Source organism: Alexandromys fortis, unplaced genomic scaffold (assembly GCF_014885135.2).
Source record: "Alexandromys fortis isolate MF-2015 unplaced genomic scaffold, M_Fortis_MF-2015_v1.1 scaffold_18, whole genome shotgun sequence".
Classification (NCBI taxonomy): domain Eukaryota; kingdom Metazoa; phylum Chordata; class Mammalia; order Rodentia; family Cricetidae; genus Alexandromys; species Alexandromys fortis.
The window spans coordinates 14,125,722-14,145,310 of NW_026067897.1; the positions used below are offsets into that span (position 1 = coordinate 14,125,722).

The 19,589-nt window shown below is 43.7% G+C and overlaps 1 protein-coding gene across 7 annotated transcripts in view; it reads left to right on the plus strand.

Annotated features, from left to right (window-relative positions):
- The window catches only part of Lpar1 (lysophosphatidic acid receptor 1), a 160,240-nt gene that overhangs the window by 63,613 nt on the left and 77,038 nt on the right, over positions 1-19,589 (plus strand). The window lies entirely within an intron of this gene.

A 19,589-nucleotide genomic window follows, 5' to 3' on the forward strand; every position in this document is an offset into this window, starting at 1 on the left:
GTGTGAGGGAGAGAGAGAGAGAGAAAGAGAGAGAGAGAGAGAGAGAGAGCGAGAGAGAGAGAGAGAGAGAAAATGCATGTGGAGATCAATGCAAGAACCTTGGGTACTGTTTCTCAGGTGCCACCTCTATTTTGATACAGGGTCTCCCGCTGGCCTAGAACTCACTCATCAGGTTAGGCTGGACTGTGAGCCCCAGGGATCTGCCTGCTCCTGCTTCCCTAGCACTGACCTTCCAGGCCTTTGCCACTAATGCTTGCTCTTTTAAAATGCTGCTTCTGGGCATTAACTCATTTCCCTGTGGTGGCAAGGGGAGCATTTTCTTGATGAGCCATCTTCATAACCTTTCAAGCGATTACTTTTGAGTGTATTCCCTGGTTACAGACTTTGCTGTCTCAAACTACAAAGACATTTTTTACTAGCCAGTGATAGTGATGGTGAAACATGTCCAAAACGATGCCCACACTTCATACCTCATACAGCACAGCCAGAGCGAAAACAGAAATTAGTGAGACCAAGGGGCATGACTTTTCACAGTGTGGGGCGGAGACAAGATGTTCTCTGTAGTTTGTCAAACTGTTGATTCATAGACAGTTAAAATAGTGGGCAGTGTCTCTAAACACAATTTGTTGTTATTGTTATTATTATCATCATCATCATCATCATTATCAGAGACAAGGTCTTACATAGTAGCCCAAGAAAGCCTTGGAATGAGAGCCATCCTCCTGTCTCAGCTCCCCATGGGGTGAGATTACATGCGTGAACCACCATGCCTTATTCCAAACACTGTCTTCACAGTAAGCGAAGTTTGAACAAAGCCACATTTAGTACAGGTCTGTGGCGTAGCGCCAAAGCTTATCTTAGGAAAGCAACTGTGAGCCAACGGGAGACAGTTCAGACAAGTAGCTCTGCTGCCTCAGTCGGAGGGAGATTGCTGCATGTCCCACATTCCTTGTGGAACGATGGGCGGGCAGCTTTCAGGATATTGCCTATAAATACTACGTTGCACATAATCATAGGCTTGAGAGTTGCTGAATGGGATCAAGCTCACACTTACACAATCTAACGCTGCACCCTTTCCCTGTTGTCAAGCTATGTGTGGATCTCTGTGCTTCCAGCCTTGGCTCCATGGAGGACAGCATCAATGAAGGTCAGCCTGTGACCACAGTAGGATACGCTGAAGGGTCAGAGGCAGGAGGATCACGTTATAGGAGTGGTAACACTATCCTGGCCAGTGGTAGCCCACTACTGATTACTTTCTAAATCCCATGGTGGCAAACTTTGTCACAGTAACATGTGTGAGATCCTCATTTCAGACCATTCGACAGTCTAGAGGCTGAGGCAGCCCCTGGCAGTTCTATGTGTCTAAGGTGGGGAAGATGAGTGTGGTCCACAGGCTGGAGAAGAGAGCTAGAAGAACAGCCCTGATTGCTCTTGGGATGGTCGGTGGCAGCAAGAGGAAAGGGTGAGCAAGAGGGCCCTGGAGCTTCTTGAGTAACGCCCACTGCCTTCTCCATGAGGGACCTGCATACTGTGGGCTGTCTTGGAGGGAAGAAGCAGTATGAGGGATGGAGAGAGCAAAGGGAAATGGCAGCTTTAGGGCTCAACTGGGATTAGAATACGTTGATTCATAGTGACAGCCTTATCTGGTCTCTGGTTGTCTCCACAGGGTCCCTGGTGACTGTGAATGAGAACAGAGCAGCAGTGTGGGTTTTCCTGGGGATGGTAGTGTCAAAGGGTGGAGTGGCAGAAAGGACTGTGGGAGGCAGCAGGCTGGTGCAGAGGAGCTCAAGGACCGAGCATGCGGTTAAGCTTGGGAGAGCTGAGGCTGGACAAAGGGAAGGAACCTAGAAAGGTCAGGAAGCTGGGTAATCTGATATTCAAGGGCAGGGACAGTGTCTTTAGGTGCAAGCAGCTGGATGTTCAGTTTCAATTAGAAAGGGGGAGGTCGAGGACAGTCTTGGTGACAAGGGACTAAGCTGAATAGTCAGTCACTCAAGGAAATACTGAGAAGTTGTCTTTGTTGAAATTGCCCTCAACAGTGGTATGCCTGATGGCTGGAGAATCTGGAGAAAGACGGCACTGAAAGTCCCTCCCAGTCTTATAATTTTTTTTCACAGAATTTTATTTATTGGGGGACCACTGCTTTCCCCTCCCTTTAATACATATTATTTTAAATCAAAAGACCAGAACAAACTGTTAAAGAACTATTTAGCAATCCCATTTTTATTGATCTCCTTGTAATTGTAAATGTTTGACAGATTATGGCCTCTGTAAAGGCCTCAGGATCCTTTAACGCAGGCTGCACTGGGTTCACTCCCGGTCAAGGAGTACAATGGTCGGAAAGTGTTGCTTTTTTCTCTGTATCCCACCACATGCTGGCTTCTGAAGTCCTGTGATGGCCAATTAGGACCGGAAAGTGAGGAGTTGCTTGAGCTATTTTTAAGGGAACATTAATTGGCTTCATCTTGCACCACATGGTCCGGGTCATGGTTAGTCCATTTGCCGTTGGGAGGTTTGGCATTTCACTTCTTGTGGAGTGGATGGTTCCAGGCATTTTCAGAATGAGATCTGTGGTTGGGTGTTTTGTCTGAAGTTTGGATCTGCATTTGGAACTCAAGTAGAGTGCAGGTTTGAAAACTAGGACCCCGAGTGACAGAAAGGATTCTATGAGTACATTCTATATTTGATATATGAATACTGTCTTGATACGCGAAGAAGGGGATTCAGTCCTCATCCTGGAACATAGAAAAATGACCCATTAGGATGCATTATTGTTCTTGTTGTTGCAACCATCAACTAGCTTGAGTTTGAGTTGCTTATTTGGGAAGATTGTTGTATCGCCACATGAAACTGATATGAGAGACATTTGGAACTTGAACTTGGAGGGATGACATTCTAGCCTTCAGAAAGGCTGCAGGCTGTCTGGTGCAGCGGGAGGAATTCCTTGTTCTGGGGTTGGAGCTTCTTCCCTGTGTTTCCCCTCCCTCACTTCCCTCTCTCTTTCTCTCTCTTGAAAGATTCCTCCACACTTGTGTTTTTAGTCCCAAAGCAAAGTCATCAAGGTGAGAGAACAGTAACGTTAAGCGGCTTTATCCTTAGCAATTCAGCCCCATCGGGACCACCCTGCCCCCACCCTTCCACATGGAGGGTGCTGTCTTCTTTACTCAGCTTCTTAAATGGTGGATCGTGACCCTCCGTGGGATCAGATAATGAACACATTACAGACTCCACTGCAGCCATGGTTCTGTAATCACATGACTTGCATTGCATGGGCCACCAAATCTGGCCCAAATACCTCAACTCAGATTTGAGACTATGGTATGTTATGGGTGGCAGTAGACTTTTGGATTTTTCTTTTTTTTTCTGTACATATCAGGTTTTCTTATAGAATCATAGTGGCTTAACCATGGAGAACAAACTTTTTGTGTTTCCCACGTGTCAATCCTCAGCCTGTAACTATCAGATTAATATATTTGAATTCTGTTGTTTCAGAATGTTGGATTTTTTAAATTACTGTTTGAATCACTGACTTGAGTTCTTTCCTAAATGGCCCAGTGAATTCGGGCTTGAGATTCGACAGACTCTCCTGAAATGACCCGAAACTTACGTTTATATTTTGTACGATGTACTTGCTTAAAAAGGCATTCTCAGTATTGTCAAATATATTCTATATGATTTATTATCTATGGAACCCTTGGTCTGGATACCTGCTTTAGACACCTCTTTACCTGGGATCACAGAGGGAAAGCCCCGAAGCCCTGTTTTAGATGACAACTTTGGGTTGGCAGGAAGGTTTCCGAGGACTCCGCTCTGCTCTCGGCCATCCAGTCAGCTACAACACAGGGCACGCCTGCTCACTTCATCTGCTTCAGTGGGTTTACGGGAGGCATGTGTTTGAGTACACAGACATGCATACCTGTCGAAGATATAATATTGGACTGTGACCACGGAAAGGACTTGGAAAACGTCAGAAGTAGGGATCGTGAGTAGGAAGCAAGGAGATCATCTTTGATTTCATCATGTGATAAGCCTGGAGTGTTATGGATCAAAATAAAAAACAACCCCCCTCCAAAAAAAAAAACCCGTTTGGTTACAGGAGCAGCTAGCTGCCTTTGGTGGGCTCTTAATGTATTTATGTGTGTATGTATGTATTTATGTATGTATGTATTTATTTTCTGGTAGAGAGGATTGAACCCGGGGCATTGTACATCATAGGAAAGTGTCATACCACTGAGCTACATCCCCTCTCCATCTTGATTGGCTTTTTAGGCACCATAGTTTGAACTATATTTAAGACAGAATGAGTGACTTGCCCAGGGACTTCACCGCTGGCCTTGGAAGGTAGTGAGCTTCCTGTAACTAAGGGATTCGGCAGAGATGCCACAACAGATATCCTGTTCAGTGCAAACGCTGGATAAGGGGAGCTAGATAATTCTAAAAGTTCCTTTCCAGTTGCGCAAGATGTTGTGTTCAGTTTTATAATAAACACCATGCATAAGCTACCTTGAGAACAATCTAGAAGAAGCTAAAGCTGAAGTAAGACGAGTTAAACTCCAGCCTCTCGATTGATCATTAAAAGCAAACACGGACACACCCATTATCCACTTAAGCACACACGGTAAGTGCAGGAGAGCGCTGCATTGCCTTTGAAGCTCACGAGTTGCAGGTCGTAGTGTTTCTAGGAGTGAAGAGCTTCCCAACCATCTTTGGTGACCTGATCTCTTCTTGTGTCCTCTGTGAATCTGGGCAGAACCACAAAGTTGCTCCTTTACAGCCCAGGCAAATACTGGATAGAAAACATTTATGTTTTCCTCTGAATTTTGGTGCTCTTGTTCTCTGGCTGGGGATCAGCCTGCAGAGGTCTGCTTCTGGAAGAAGAGGGGAAGTCATGATATTTTGTGTGAGCTCAAGCAGGCAGAGAGGTTTCTCTATCATTAGATAATCATATGTAGCCAAGGTCACATGAAAGTGCCTTGCCAGTGGTCTGTGTTTTTACTCCCGACTAAATGGGCGATTGAGATCTGTGGCTTCCAGAAAGTTCAAGGATATCATAGCAAACAGTTTTGTGTCGGATGCAGTTTTGATGCCATTAAAAAAAGAACCAGCAGGCGCATGCTCTTAGCTCTGCCCTGTCTTGAAAGGCCTTGGTAAATGTTGACTTTGCCTCTATGACTGCCGGGGATTGTAAATTTGAATGTGCTTTGGGGCAGGTGGTCCCAGCTCCTACCTTACTTTCCGGTCTTTGTGCTTCTGCTGCTCGGGTTCCCAAGAGTCAAAATTGATGCCAGATGTGTGTCAACATCAAGAATCCCCTACGGACTTTCTTGTTCCCCCAATCCCCTCTCCACTCCCCAGATACCAATGCAAGAAGGACACTCAGACCCCAGGGACAGCCACTGTTAACACCAGCAGCAGGCCATTTGTGAGACCTGCAGCAAGTTGTTCTGAGCTTGAAAATATTACTCATAGACGAGCTATTTGATGTATTGTGTTAGCCACTGGTCTAGAAAATTCTGAGATTTTTGCCTGCGTTATTTTAATGTTTCTATTTTCTGATTCTGAGGACGCGGGTCTTCTAATTCTGGGAGTTATTTATTTATTTGTTTATTTATTATTTTGTTAAGGCATAGACCAGACTGGCCTTGAACTCTTTCTATCCCAGACTGGCCTCAAACTCAGGGAACACTTTCTGCTTCAGCCTCTCTAGTGCTGGGCTTACAGGCCTGAGCCACACATGGTCTGTGGGATTTCCTTTTTTAAGCCTATTTCTTTACTCATGTTGCCTCTGTAGGTTGGATATCTGCTCAGATGGTTCTGAGGTTGCAATCCTGCCTCTAATCTTCATTTTCTGATCTTTTTTTTTTTTCTGCCACTATTGACTGCTCTGTATAATTTCTTCTCAGTAAAACTCTCAAGTACTAATTCTCTCTCCAGCTGCTCTTTGTTGTATTATTAGTCTCTATTGAGTTTCTCCACATAAATATGGTACTTTCCATTTCTGGAAACACTGAATCGTTTTCAATTTTTTAAAACCATTTATTGACTTATTTGTGTGTGAGGGGTGTCCATGCTTTTGGGGGTCAGAGGACGACCTGCTGGGGTCTGCAGTTGATTCTCTCCTTCCACCATGTGGGCTCAGGTGATCAAGCTCGTACCATCAGACATGGCAAGTACCTTTATGTTGTTGAGCCATCTTGATAGCCCCACTTTCAAATGGACATATTTTAAATCTATTGTCCTATTAATAATTATTAAAACATCATCCTATTATAATTTTACATTTTCATTTTATAAACCGTTTCTGACAACTCCAGTATGTATAGACTTTGCATTTATTGGCTTTGATGACTTTAGTATGTGCTGGCTTGTTTCCAAATGTTTTGTGCCCCTCCAGCCCCAACCCCTTCTTCCTGCCTCTGACCCTGTCCCATTCCTGTATTAGCATATGTGGTTTTTTCCCCCCTCTGGGAATTGAGAACACAAGGTAAATCAGTTTGGAAAGAATATGCCCTTGCTTTTGCTTCAACCCACGGCCACTACAGTTTCAATTTTCACTTTGAGTTTTTTTTGCTGGCCAGACGAACAGAATTAATTTTCAGTCTCCAGTTAATTAATAGCGGATGTCTGGCTGTACATTCTCCGAGAATTCTTTGCAACGCTCATCTAAGTCCCGAGGCAGTCACACTTCTGTGCCCCATCCCTGTGACACACATCTGTGTTTACATCTCCGCTTCACCTGCTGACATCCGGCTTGTTGCAGAGATCTTTGATGTGAGTCTACTGGCCTGATTTCCGCTTGTAAACCCTAGAACTAAGAGTTAACTGGGATTGGGATCTCAACATTGGCCATATTCAGCCTTCTTTCATGTCAGCTGATTGTTGACGTAGTTTGTTTCCTCGGATACATGCTGCTTTTTCCAACTTGACCGGAAGCCACACAGGTTTTCGGAGGCACATATGCACTCAATGAGTTCAGTTGCTTTAATGCTGGAAGGATTTCAGGGTATTTGACCTTTAATATTCCTGGAAGGACATCTACAGTATAACTTATTTTCTTTAAAAAAAAAAAGGATGTATTTCATCCTCTGAATGCATTTTGTAGAAAGATCTATTTATCTTTATGCATGTATGCTTATGGCCGCATGAGTTTATACACATTATGTGTGTATGGAAGCACATGTAGGTCAGAAGAGGACATCAGATCCCCTGGGACTGCAGTTTTGAATAGCTATGTGGTATTAGGAACCTATCTAGGTCCGCTACAGGAGCAGTGTGCCGCGCACCGCACCCTCCGTCTGCGCTCTATGTGCTAGAATCCAGTTCATGAGCTTCGGGCAAGGGGCTGGAGGTTGAGGAAAGAAACACAGAGACAGACCTCTAATCGCTGGTACAAAAGCCTGTTTCTAATAGCACCATGGAGGCTTAAATACCCTCCAGTCAATGCCCAAAAGGTGAAAATCCCATCCTCTGATCCTCTAGGCTAGGCACAGCTTCTAGCAACTTCAATTAGAAGGTTCTAGCAGGGAAGAGCAGCTGAAGGCCAGGACTCAATTGGTCCCAACAGCAGTGAGTGTGTGTCACCTCTAAACTATCTCGCCAATGCCTGGACTATATTTTATTTACCAAATAATCCTGCTCTTCAGACTGTCACATTGCTTTTGGGTTCACTGTGAGTTTTGTGATGCTGCCTTTTTATAGATACGCCAGCAGTATCTCTCTTGAGCCCTCCGGTACTCTCTTGAGGCAGAATTCATAGGTCAAAGGGTGTGCCTGGCTGATTCTTGATAGACGCTGCCAGAATTAGCCTGAAGGAGTAAAAGAACTCTGTCTTGTAGAAACTTTCCTCACATCGGTAGGTTGGGAGAAATTGCACTTTAGATTTAAATTTAGGTTTAAATTCTGTTGATCAATCAAAAAGCATATTTTTCTGGTTTATTGACCATTTGTATCTCACGTATATATTTCTTGTTTGTGCTTGTCAATTTTTATATTAGGAGTATCATTTTACGGCTTATTTCTGTTTAGCTCGAATATTAATAATATAGCTCTCGTCTTTTCGAGTTATTAGTAGTTTATCCAAGATACAAAGTATATTCCCAGTTGTGTGTTCCTTTCCTCCCATCCCTCCCTTTAAACAGAAAGTGGCTTTATCTGTTTGCGTGGTTTCTTTTATTAGCCTTTTCTTTTTTAAGGTTTTGCATTATGATAAAACATACTCCTCCCATTCTAAGATGTTATAAACACTTAATTTTTGCTTAGCTCACTTAAGACTTTAAAAAAAATATTTCTAGTTGTAGTGCATGCAACATTTGCTTCTGTGATGTTCAAAGTTTACCTGACATTGCAGGTTTTAAGTTGCTTGCCTAGGTCTCTCTTCTTAGTTAGCAATCTCACCTGAGCACCGTTGGTATGCCCGCCCAACTGAGCGTCTGAGTGAAAAGGTTAATTCTGGTGAGCTCTCCATCTTTAAGATGTTCAAGGTCCAAGTGCTGATGCCTGGATGATAGAGGCCAGTGTGGTTAATGTTGTGATGTGCAAGGTGCAGAGGTGACGGCATAACAGGGTACAACCAACTTCCTGCCAACGGTGATGGGTGTGTGTGGGAATGAGGAAGGAGGAGACTTCTGAGACTTTGGCCAGCCCTGGAAGATTGACAGATAAGAGAGTTCACTTTGTGGCAAGGGACTGGAAAGGGACTGGAAAGGGCCGTTCTGATCAGGGAAAACAGGACATGAAGGAATAGCCTGGTGTATTTCTAGCAACTCTGAGTGGTTTTCTTGGTCCACAGTGGAAGCCTTGAGGGTGGATGTGGCAGAGTCCAAATCGGGGAGCATCTTGTTGGTCCCCTCCCTTCAGATCCTTGACAATAGCAAACATTTCCATGTTTTTATTTTATTTTTTTTATGTTAGACCATGGGCAGAGAAGTGAAGTGAGAAATGAGATTAAATACCCTTGCCATTGTCCAGGGAGGTGACTGGAACCAAGTGACAGTGAGTGGAGCAGGGAGAGAAAGGACTTACATCTCCTGAGGAGGAGAAATGGCCAGATCTAGTGACGTAGTTGGCACAAGGAAACACCAGGTTAGACTTGTCCCGTCTCTGTTTACTATAGTAACGTCCCAGGTTTATCCTCACTTCAAACAAGATTTCTACCTCATCTGCTCTCAGAAAGCAATGGACCCTGTGTCAGATGCTCATCCTCCCTGGCTCCCTCTGTTAGTTATATTGGGGGACAGTTTCCCCATTTTTGAAAAGTTCTTTCGTAATTTTTTCCCCCATATCAGGTCATACTTCTGGGTTTGTGTGATGCTCTTGGCATGAGCAATGTTTGGTAAAATGAAATGATTTTTTTTTTTGTCCCCCAGATAGATTACACGGATGTGTGGCTGTGATTCAGTTAGCAGACAGAATAAGGGGCGCATCAGATTGGTTTCTCATATGAGATGGGTTTGCAAAGGGGGAGATGAGTCTCAACTTAAAACCTTGTTCCTTTTAAAATAAGAAAGTAAACAGCTTTATTAGAACAGCTGCGATTTGATTAGCAACCTCGCTGAACCTGGGTCTGGAAGTGAATGCCCTGACAGTGGTTTGGTGCTGTTTTTAATCAGCTGAGATAACAATATTATATCGGTAGAGACAGCTGTTAACCTAGAAGAAAGGAAGTTCTAAAGATAGAGATTAAAAAATAAAACACTGTTATTTCCATGTAAGAGATTTGGTTTTGAGACAAGATGGACATATATCAAAGGTTAAATCTTACCCTGATGCTAATGGCATCCTTCACGTGAGTTTTCATTTGGATATTTCTATCCAGTGGATTTTAATTATTCATGCAGCCTTTGAGGAGCTATAATGTTTATTTTCAAAACTGGATTCTAAATGGGCTTTTAAAGGTGTGCTGCCCGAACCAGGAGCTTACCATGGCTTTGCTTGGTGGGGAAGGGAGACAGTGGTTAGTTCTTAGGGCCCAGAAGACCTTCAAGTGCGATTGCATTTTAAAAATTCCCATCTCTGTCCTGTGTCCTGAAAGCCACAGCGTTTCCTTCACGAGTCTTGGCATAGATGGCAGTGCAAGGGTTCAGGAACAAAGCCAGAGCCAGGGCAGCTCAGTAACAGAGTGCTCGCCTAACACACCCAAGGCACTAGGTTCAGTCCCTAATTACTCCAAGAGAGAGAACAGAATAAGGAGGAATTGAAGCTAAAAGGGAGGAAAACGTGAGCATGTCAAACAGGGCCTTGGCGTTTTCCTGGGTCAGTCAGTCATGCTAAGGGCTGTAAGCCATTAGGGTGTTAGTTCTGTGTGTGATGTGACTTGGGGGCCTGCTTACTCCTCAGTCAGGATTCTCTAGAGGAATAGAACATATATGTACATGTGTGTAAATCCTGTATGTGTATGTCTGTAAACTCTGAAGTCCCAGACTAATGCTGAAGACTTGAAAACTCCCTGGAAAGTCATTTGCATGTGGAAGGCTGAAGAAGCTGTTGTCTCAGGTCCTTGCTTCTTTCTGTATAAAGCCCACCATATTCAGGAGGCTGTGGACCAACCAGCAAATTATTTGTTATGCTTACTGATTTATGAATGAACATTTGAAAGTGGTCAGTGTAAATAAACATTTTCAGTCCTGACTGCCCGGTCCCAAATAATCACTCAGAGGCTTAACATTACTTACAAATGCTCCCTCGATAGCTCAGGCTTATTACTAACTAACTCTTACAATTCAATTAACCTGCATTTCTATTTATGCTTTGCCATGTGCCTCCTGGCTTGTTACCTCATTTTTTTATGCATCCTGCTTTCTCCGTGACTGGCTGGCATCTCCCTGACTCCGCCCTCCTTTCCATCAGTCTCAGTTTGGCTTTCCTGCCTAACTTCCTGCCTGTCTGTCAGCCTTTTATTAACCAATGAGAGTATTACATATTCACAGTGTAGAAAAGGGTTGTTTCACAGCAGATCAGAGAAGGGGGAATTGTGGTACCATGGCCTAATGTTTGTACCTCCTCCATCTCCGGGTTTCATCTGCTGAAATCCTAATGCCCAGGGTTGATGACATGAGGAGATGGTGGTAGAGATCTTTGGGAGTGATTATGTCAGGAGAGTGGTGGTGACTTTACAAGAGAGGCCCTGAGAGTCCCCTTTGTTGGCTCCTGAGAATGCAGTGGGAAGATGGAGTCTTCCACCTGACAGAGGTCCCTCATCAGTACCCAGATCTGCTGGGAGCATGGATCTTAGACTTCAGATCTTCAGAAAGATGAGAAATACATGTGTGTTGTGGCGGCCACTCAGGCAATGATGAGGGCCAGAGCCATTAAATGCACTAAACAGAAACTAGTTGCCCACCCCTGCAGGAGCAGCACAGGTGCTGGCTTTCTTTGGGACTCATCTTCTAAAGAGCTAGGTGGGAAGGAGGAGGTGTGACCCTTCTAATTCCAGCTTTCCTTCCTTTTCAGCAAGCTTGGCTTCCGTCACTGCTGCTAACTCAGCTCCTTCTGCATCACAGGTTGTGGTCCTCTTAGGTTCCTCTCAACCACTGTTCTTGACTTCTGAGCTGTTTGGAGGTTTTTGTCCCTTTTGTTTCTGTTTGTCTGTATTTTAACTGGAAATTGGGTGTGCCCCGTGGCCAATTGGGGATGATGTCCTCTTCACTCAGAAGTTACCTTATTGATTAACTGCGGCTGTCGATGCTAAGGAACTCTCCCTGGGTTGAGCTGATGTGGAAGATATGAGGCTCTCATGTTCCTTAAGGATTGGCGCAGCCACCCCAGGAAGAACCCACTGTGCGGGTTCTATCTGTCGATAGATCACATTTCTTCTGCAAATAACAGAAAAACCCACCCACATCCACATTCTTCTGCCTTCTTTTAATATTACAATCTAATAGCTTTTTTCAAAAAAGGCCTTTGTGTAAATTAGAATTGCCTTTCCGGTTGAGCTGTGATATGATCGCAGGTCCGTGAACAGGATATGAATTTAGGCGATCTCAGACCCTTTTGGCCAGCTCATTTAGCAGAGGAGAGCTCGCTGCTGACTTTGTCCAAGCTGAAGTCTGCCGCTTTTGGCAGCAGACTCTCCCAGTAAGATGCTCAGCAGTCAGCAGTTACATCCTGTAGGCCAACCCCATGGCGATGAGGGTAAAGCTCTATTTAAAAAGCAGTGTGTTCTTAGGCTCTTGGCTGAGTGTTTTGTATCCAGGAGTAAGAAATGGCAACACCTACTCTCGGAGCAGTGCCTCCCTGGGCCATAGGCTTTCAACTAATGTGTTTAATGAATGAGTCACAAGATGCTTTTTGCCGGTCTTCGTAACTGAACAGGTGAATTGACTCTCAGTTTGGACTAAAGTCCATGTTGTTTTAGTTTTTAAGAGAAAATACCCGTTTTATCTCTTAGGCTGGGTGTTAAAAACACATTCAGTTGTGGTTAGCCTACAGTCTTGAGTTATCTGCTTTCAGCTCTGTGCAGGGCCATGTCGTGGCCTTGCCCTATGCAATGGCCAGTCTGGTGAGGAGTCCCCTGTGTGGTCTCAGAACCAGCAGCACCAGCTCGGCCTGGGGAACCTGTTTGGTAAATCCAAGCTCTCTGACCCAGGCCATACATCCTGAGTCAGAAACTCAGTGGTGTGAGGCCTGCTCCCTGTTTCTGAAGAGCGCCCCCTCTGGCGAGCACTCAGGACGACGTGTGGCTTGCGGACCGGTGGATGCACATTTGGGTTTTCTGAGTGAGCTCCCTTTGTGGAGATTGTTCAAATATGGACTTTTGGTCCTGCCCACAGAGGGGGCGTCAGGGGGATTTGGCGGCGTTCAGGAATCACTGTTTTGTCTTTGGTGGAAAAGCTTACTCCGTTCCCCCCCTTTATCCCACCTGATCACCCAGTAGCTATCCCGGTAGATTATAACAGCTTGGTCCTATTGGGTATCTTAAAAAAAATTCAGGGCCTGGCGGTGGTGGCGCACGCCTTTAATCCCAGCACTCGGGAGGCAGAGGCAGGCGGATCTCTGTGAGTTCGAGACCAGCCTGGTCTACAAGAGCTAGTTCCAGGACAGGCTCCAAAGCCACAGAGAAACCCTGTCTCGAAAAACCAAAAAGAATAAAAAAAAAAAAAATAAAAATAAAAAAATTCAGGCTACAAATAATCTAAGGTTTACTTCAGATTTACTTAAGGAGATTTCAGAAATACAGGCACCTAAGAATATCTAGGTTCTACTAATTCAAAGCCCCTCGTTAAGTTATGGTTAAATCTGGTTTGTTTAGTGTTTAAGTTTTGTTAAGATATTATACCATCTGAGAAACATGTTTTTTTTTCTCTTTAGCATTGATTGATGGTTGCTAGAAGGTATTACCATAGTAATATCCTTATGTATTTTGTATCAAGGGATGACTCTTACCAAGATTCAGTAAGAGAAAATGGTTTCTTCATAGCTCTTCTCTTTCTCAGTAATATACAACTTGTTCATCCCCAGAGTTCTCAGAGTAAAACCTTACTTTAAAATAATATTTATTTATTTTTATGTATATTTGTATGCCCCCCCTCTCTCTCTCTGTGTGTGTGTGTGTGTGTGTGTGTGTGTGTATCACATGCATCAGGTGACCTGGAAGGCATAAGAGGCCTTTGGATGCCCTGAAGCTGGAGTTACAGATGATTCGGAGCTGCCTGATGTGAGTTCTGGGAACTAAGTCCTGGTCCTCTGCAAGATCAGTAAGCGCTCTTAACTACTGAGCCATTTCTCCAGGCTTTAATGTGTGATATTAAAAATCTATCTATCATCTATCTATCTATCTATCTATCTATCTATCTATCTATCTATCTATCTATCTATCTATCTATCTAATTTATCTGTATTTCTTTATCCTGGCTGGGCATTGTTGAGGTCTCAAAACTAAGTGTTTGGTGGAATGTCTGCTTTTTCCTTTGAAATGAGTTCCCTGTTCAGTGAGCTTGTCTCAGCTAATGGCTTTCATTGGTCTCCTTCCATCTGATTGGCTGCACTATGAGTACTGCTAGCCTGGCTCTGAAAGGGTTAACGTTTTCCAATACCAGTCGAAGTCATAGGCGATGGGGAAAATCTGGTTCATTTTGTTTCAAAATAAAACCATACCTCAAGTAAGTACAAACAGCTGCAATGCGGGCTGGGAGCCAAAAGAAACCAGTGTGGTGCTAGGAACTCCAGCCGAGAGGAGTTCATGTATCATGGATTTGAGGGCAGGCTCCATCTCGAAATCATTAGGGCCCAGCAGGGGCACAGTCCTTGCTTGTCACGCTGGGCTGGTCGCCTCCCTAGTCATCAACACAAGGAAAACTGAGTGTTTTTTTTTTTTTTGAAAAGGTGGCTTACTTTCTTTCTTTCTTTCTTTCTTTCTTTCTTTCTTTCTTTCTTTCTTTCTTTCTTCTTCATTAAAAAAATTACTTTTCCTCCCTCCCTCCCTTCCTTCCTTCCTTCCTTCCTTCCTTCCTTCCTTCCTTCCTTCCTTCCTTCCTTCTNCCTTCCTTCCTTCCTTCCTTCCTTCCTTCCTTCCTTCCTTCCTTCCTTCCTTCCTTCTTTCTTCTTTTTCTTTAGAAAACAAAACAAAAACAGAACACATGCACAAAAAAACAAAAATCCCAAACCACCAAAATACCCCTTCCTTGGCCCCAGAACACAAAACACACTGCACCTGTACCACGAAACAGGGAACTCTGGGGTGCAAGGAATTTCCCGTTTTGCTGCCTGCTCTTTTTAAATCTCCTCCTGCTTGGCTTCAGCAGCAGGCATACTCACCCTGGCTCTGGGGCACAGCGCTTCCTTCTGTAGAGTCAGGAAAGTGTTGGTCAGAGGAGAAGGCCTTTGGGGTGGTTTCTCCTCCCAAGACAACAGTTTATCAGGTTGGGAACACCTCTCCCCGCCATAGGACTAGGGATCAACCCCAGGACCTTGCACAGTTAGGCAAGCTCTCTATCACTCACTGAGTTGTATGTAACCCCAGCTACACCTGTGTCGTTCTTCAGCTTGGCCACGGGCTCCCTCTGCATGCCAGTCCGAAGGCTGTGTGTGACATTTACTGTGCGCTTGCAATAGCCTCCCGGGGTTTTCAGGCCACGCAGGGTGATGCCTTTCCCGCTAATGATGAGATGGTTTGAAGCCTCTTAGATGTTAGGTCTCCGTTTGGTTCACAGGTGATGCTGTGAGGGGAGGCTTGCTGGGTGATATCTTAGGGGGTTTAGTAATCTCTTCACAGTTTATTTAGATAAAAGAAGGGAGGTTCTTCCTTTGCATTTTCCGAGGCTTTCATGATAGAGAGCTTTAACAGTTATCTTTAAAGGTATTGCCATTAGATAGCAATAGGACTATAGTTCAGGGACGGCAGTGGGAGCCAGGGTGCTATCCCTGTGAGTTAGGCCCCACTTTGTCTTTCATTAGTCCTCATAGTTTCTAAAATCACTGTGAATAGATAAGAATCACTTAATTTTCTTTGTATCCATTCCCTTGTTTCTTCAGTAGAGTCGCAGGGTTGAAATGCAGTCCTTAGGATTGCTATATGAAAAAATAGAACTCAGCTGTAAAGCATTTGCCTTGTAAGAATGGAGACTTGAGTTCGACCCCCTAGAACCCACACAAAGAAGTCAGCTGTGGCAAGTACTTATAACCCAGCCCTGTGGAGGTGGACGCTGGCAGGTCCCTGAGGTGTGCTGGCCAGCCAGCCTAGTCTAGTGGCATATTCCAGGCCAAGGGGAGAACCTGTCTCAACAAAGAATGTGACCAGTCAGTGCCAGAGGAACAATGGCTAAAGTTGTCCATAAATAGAAAATGAGGCCAGGGCAGGCTGTCCTTACTGATCCTTCAAGTTGATAAAAATCATGTATGTGAATTTTCAGGAAATGGGAATATTCAGATATGTTATACCCAGCTAGGAGTCATTGTCCTCCAGCACAGGCTCAGTTTTCTTAGTTTCTCCTCTGGACTTGTCAAGGGAGTTCACTGAGGTGGACTGGTGCATCCTGGGAGCAGGAAAGAAGGAAATTTAGTGCCTCCTTATTTTTCCAGTGCTAAAGTAGTCTACATCTTTTTGTTGCTATTGCTAAACTTTTGGCGTGTGTGTATGTTAGGTGCAGGTTGTGTACCGATTTTCTTTAAAGCTGCCTTTTATCTTCGGTTTGATTGGAGTATTTCAGGGAAGCTAGGTTTCTTGTTTGGCTCTAGAACTTTGAAAATAAACAGAACTTTCATGTTTTCGAATAGCGCTTTGTGGGCTGAACGACATCTGGAAGAGGTTATTCTCCTGGTAGGCGGAAGAAACCTCACGATCTTCTGTCTTCAAAGAACACAGCACCTTGTCACATTGCTTCTGGATCCTTGAAACGGAAGCCCCGAGGGTCATGTTGCTGGGCCATCTCCTCTCTGTTGTGCATCGGACACAAGTGCGTCGGACACTAAAGATTTCTGTGGCTTTTGAAAACAGAGCCAAATGTGGTGGCCTGGGGTTGCCGACTTTCCTCTGAGTCTAGACTTCTTTTCCGGGAATCCTATTTGAGTTTTGGCAACATACTCTTAAGTTTTGATTTGTCTGAGACGTCTTTTCTTGTCTTCTCTAAGCCCAGGCAGGCACATGGGTGTCTAGGATGGTAATTTAATTTTTTAACAATAACTTCTGCCCAGTTTGAAAATTACAAAACTGAGTTTATTCCTGGCCTTGTCTATTCGTATGGGTGGTATAGCAAAATATGAATACTTTCATCTGTAAACTTTTTATCACAGATGTTTCTGGAATAAAAGGACCCCCCCCCCCCGGGTCTTCCTTCTCCCCCTCCTGATTCCATTTCTCTCTCAACCCTATAAGTTGCAGTTATGGCACAGAGTATGAAGAACCTTTATCTCAGCAGTCAGTTGAGGGTGATTTGCTTACATTTATATTCAGCAGTGAGCCTCAAGTACTTTATAATGTAATCCTCCCAAATGAGGACGTTCTCCCACATAGCCATGAAACAGCTTTCCAAATCAATCAAGATTGTACTGTCTTCTGGTTTTCACATCCCATTCGTGTTTTCTCAGATCACCATAGTTACATCCTTGGCAGTCCAATTCATAACCTTGTACTGTCTATACCTGCCCCAGCCCTGCCTATTCTCTTTCATATGGAATACTCAGGGGCTGCACACAGTAACTTCAACCTTGCTTCACCTTCCTGTCCTCCCAGGCCTTCCTCCGAAATCTTTGTGAAAGCCTTCATGGCCCCCAACTCTTACATTCTACTTGACTGCAAAACCAGGATCACCTTGATGATACTGAAATCTTCTGCCTATTTGAGCAATAGTCAGCTTGGTGGGCCACAGATAAGTGGCTTCTTTGATGGGTGGTGTCTGAGTGTCTTGTACTTACTTCCCTGGAACAAGACAGTTCTCCTTTTAGTACAGAATAGTATCTCAAGATCACCATGCTGCGTGTGATTGTTTTTGTTGACATACGACTTCTCCCAGCGTTCTCATTGTGAGGACACACTTATACTTATCTCTTTTTTTTAACCTCTTTTCTGATTGGATACCAGACTGAATTCTCCCTCATTGGAATATCTGATATTTTGATGCTTCTGTGTGTTATACCCAGTGGCCCATCTTATATGGTTTTCCAGCTTTCCTGGTGGTATAAAGACTGATTCTCAGGTCTGAGCCAGTGAAGATCAGGTACCATTTCCTTTACTCTACTCAGCTGACTGTCTCTGCTTCTCACAGTTGTCTCACATGTGTCCTCTGATAAGTTTTCTTTAAAACCTAAAGGAAAGTACTTTGAATCTTTTGAGCTTTCTCTCTGTTTTCTCATAGTCAGTTCTTGGAGCTGTAGGTTTTTTTGGAGCTTCTTGAATGCCAGATCTATTGCCTCAACTCAGTAAGTGACCTGTGCTCCACCTGGATTTTCTTTGTATGTTATGTTTGACACATTGAAAATTCTTTTAAAGGTGGAGGAACTGAACCCAGGGCTTTGTGCATGCTACTACCTGCAAGCCACACTCCCAGATCACATGGACTTGAGTCGAGAAGTAGTTGGGGCAATTATACAGCATACTCTTGTCTCTTTTCTCCTTCTCTAGGACCATTGTCCTTTACGTCTAGTGTATAATCTTTGTATTGTTTAATCATCATCATCATCTTATTTATCATCATCATCATCATAATTATTCCTATTATTATTATTATCATTATCATTGGTTATTAGATAAGTTTTTTTATCTGGTCCATGTTACTTCCCTTGAGTTCATTCTTTTTTAGTAGAAAAATTAAATACATATACCACCTCAGGGAACAAAACATGTTTAAGTATTATATATTTCTCTGTGTGTTTCCCCACATAGGAGAAAGCTATTTGAGCACCATCTAGTCTTATTGATTAGATACACCTGGATTGAATGTAACCATACCTTTAATAACTTAGTTAATAATACTATATTACTGGGCATTCAGAGGATTTCTTTTTTTTCTGTCATATGATTTTGCATTAAAAATTCTTGGAGCTGAATATTTGCATGTAATATTCATTCCAGCGTACTGTAGCATCACATAGCTTCAGACTCAAAATAATGTTTAGGATTATGATATATAACTTGTATACACATGCTTGTCTATAATCGATTCCAGAAAGGGGTTAGCAATTGCATCCACACGAGGTAAATTTTTAAGTGGCTGTTCCTTATTCTTCATAAATCCACCAGACAAGTATCTTTTAAGCATGACTTTTGTTAGGTAAAATCTTCAGAAGAGCCTCTCCACTGACACAAAATAACTCCAATTAAAACAGATTAGGCCAAATCAAAAATGCCCACATTTAATGAATACGGTGCTCCTGGGTGGACCAGGACACCATGGCAGGGAGAGGAGCCCATGCAAACCCTGGAGACCATGTGTTCCTGGCAAGCCTAAATAGCTGTGGGAGTGGTCCTGACCCTCCCTGGGGAGGGATCAGCGCTTAGCAGGCTGGGAGTTAGAGTCCAGACCAAAGCAACTCTCAGGCCAGAGCCTGGGGTGACACTTCCAATCATTCCAGACTTCTTGGATATAGGGGTGTCAGAGGGATGGGTAGGGTCTCACTTTCAATCAAATAACTTTTTTTATGCTGAGGTATACTTGTTTTAAAACACTTTTGTATCTTTTGTTGTTGTTCTTCTAAACACTCAAAATTGATTCTGGTATATTCTTCCAAAGAAGGATGAATGTCAGCTCCTTTGAATCTTAGATGATGGATAATACCTCTGTCAACAGAATCCCCACCTTTAAGAAACTGTTGTAGGGCTGAATCACTCTTACTGACACAACCACAGAGTTCTATATTCTGACTCTTTGTCCTCTCCCCAACTTACCCTTACTTCTTCCTTTTGTCCATGCCCCTCTTCCTCCAATCTGCTTATATACTCATATTCCTTAATTTAGACCATTTGAGAACTACTTCTGATGTTAGAAGTACATGTGTGTTCTTAGGAGGAAGCTTCAGCCTCTCAAGCACGAGTTTCTCTTCCTCTTTAGAGGTTCTAGTGCCATCGTTGGAGACCCACTCTCATTCGCTCATCATCTGCCTCCCCTTCCAAGAACCACTGATGTAAACAGTGAATATGGGGATGGAATCGCCATGTATAA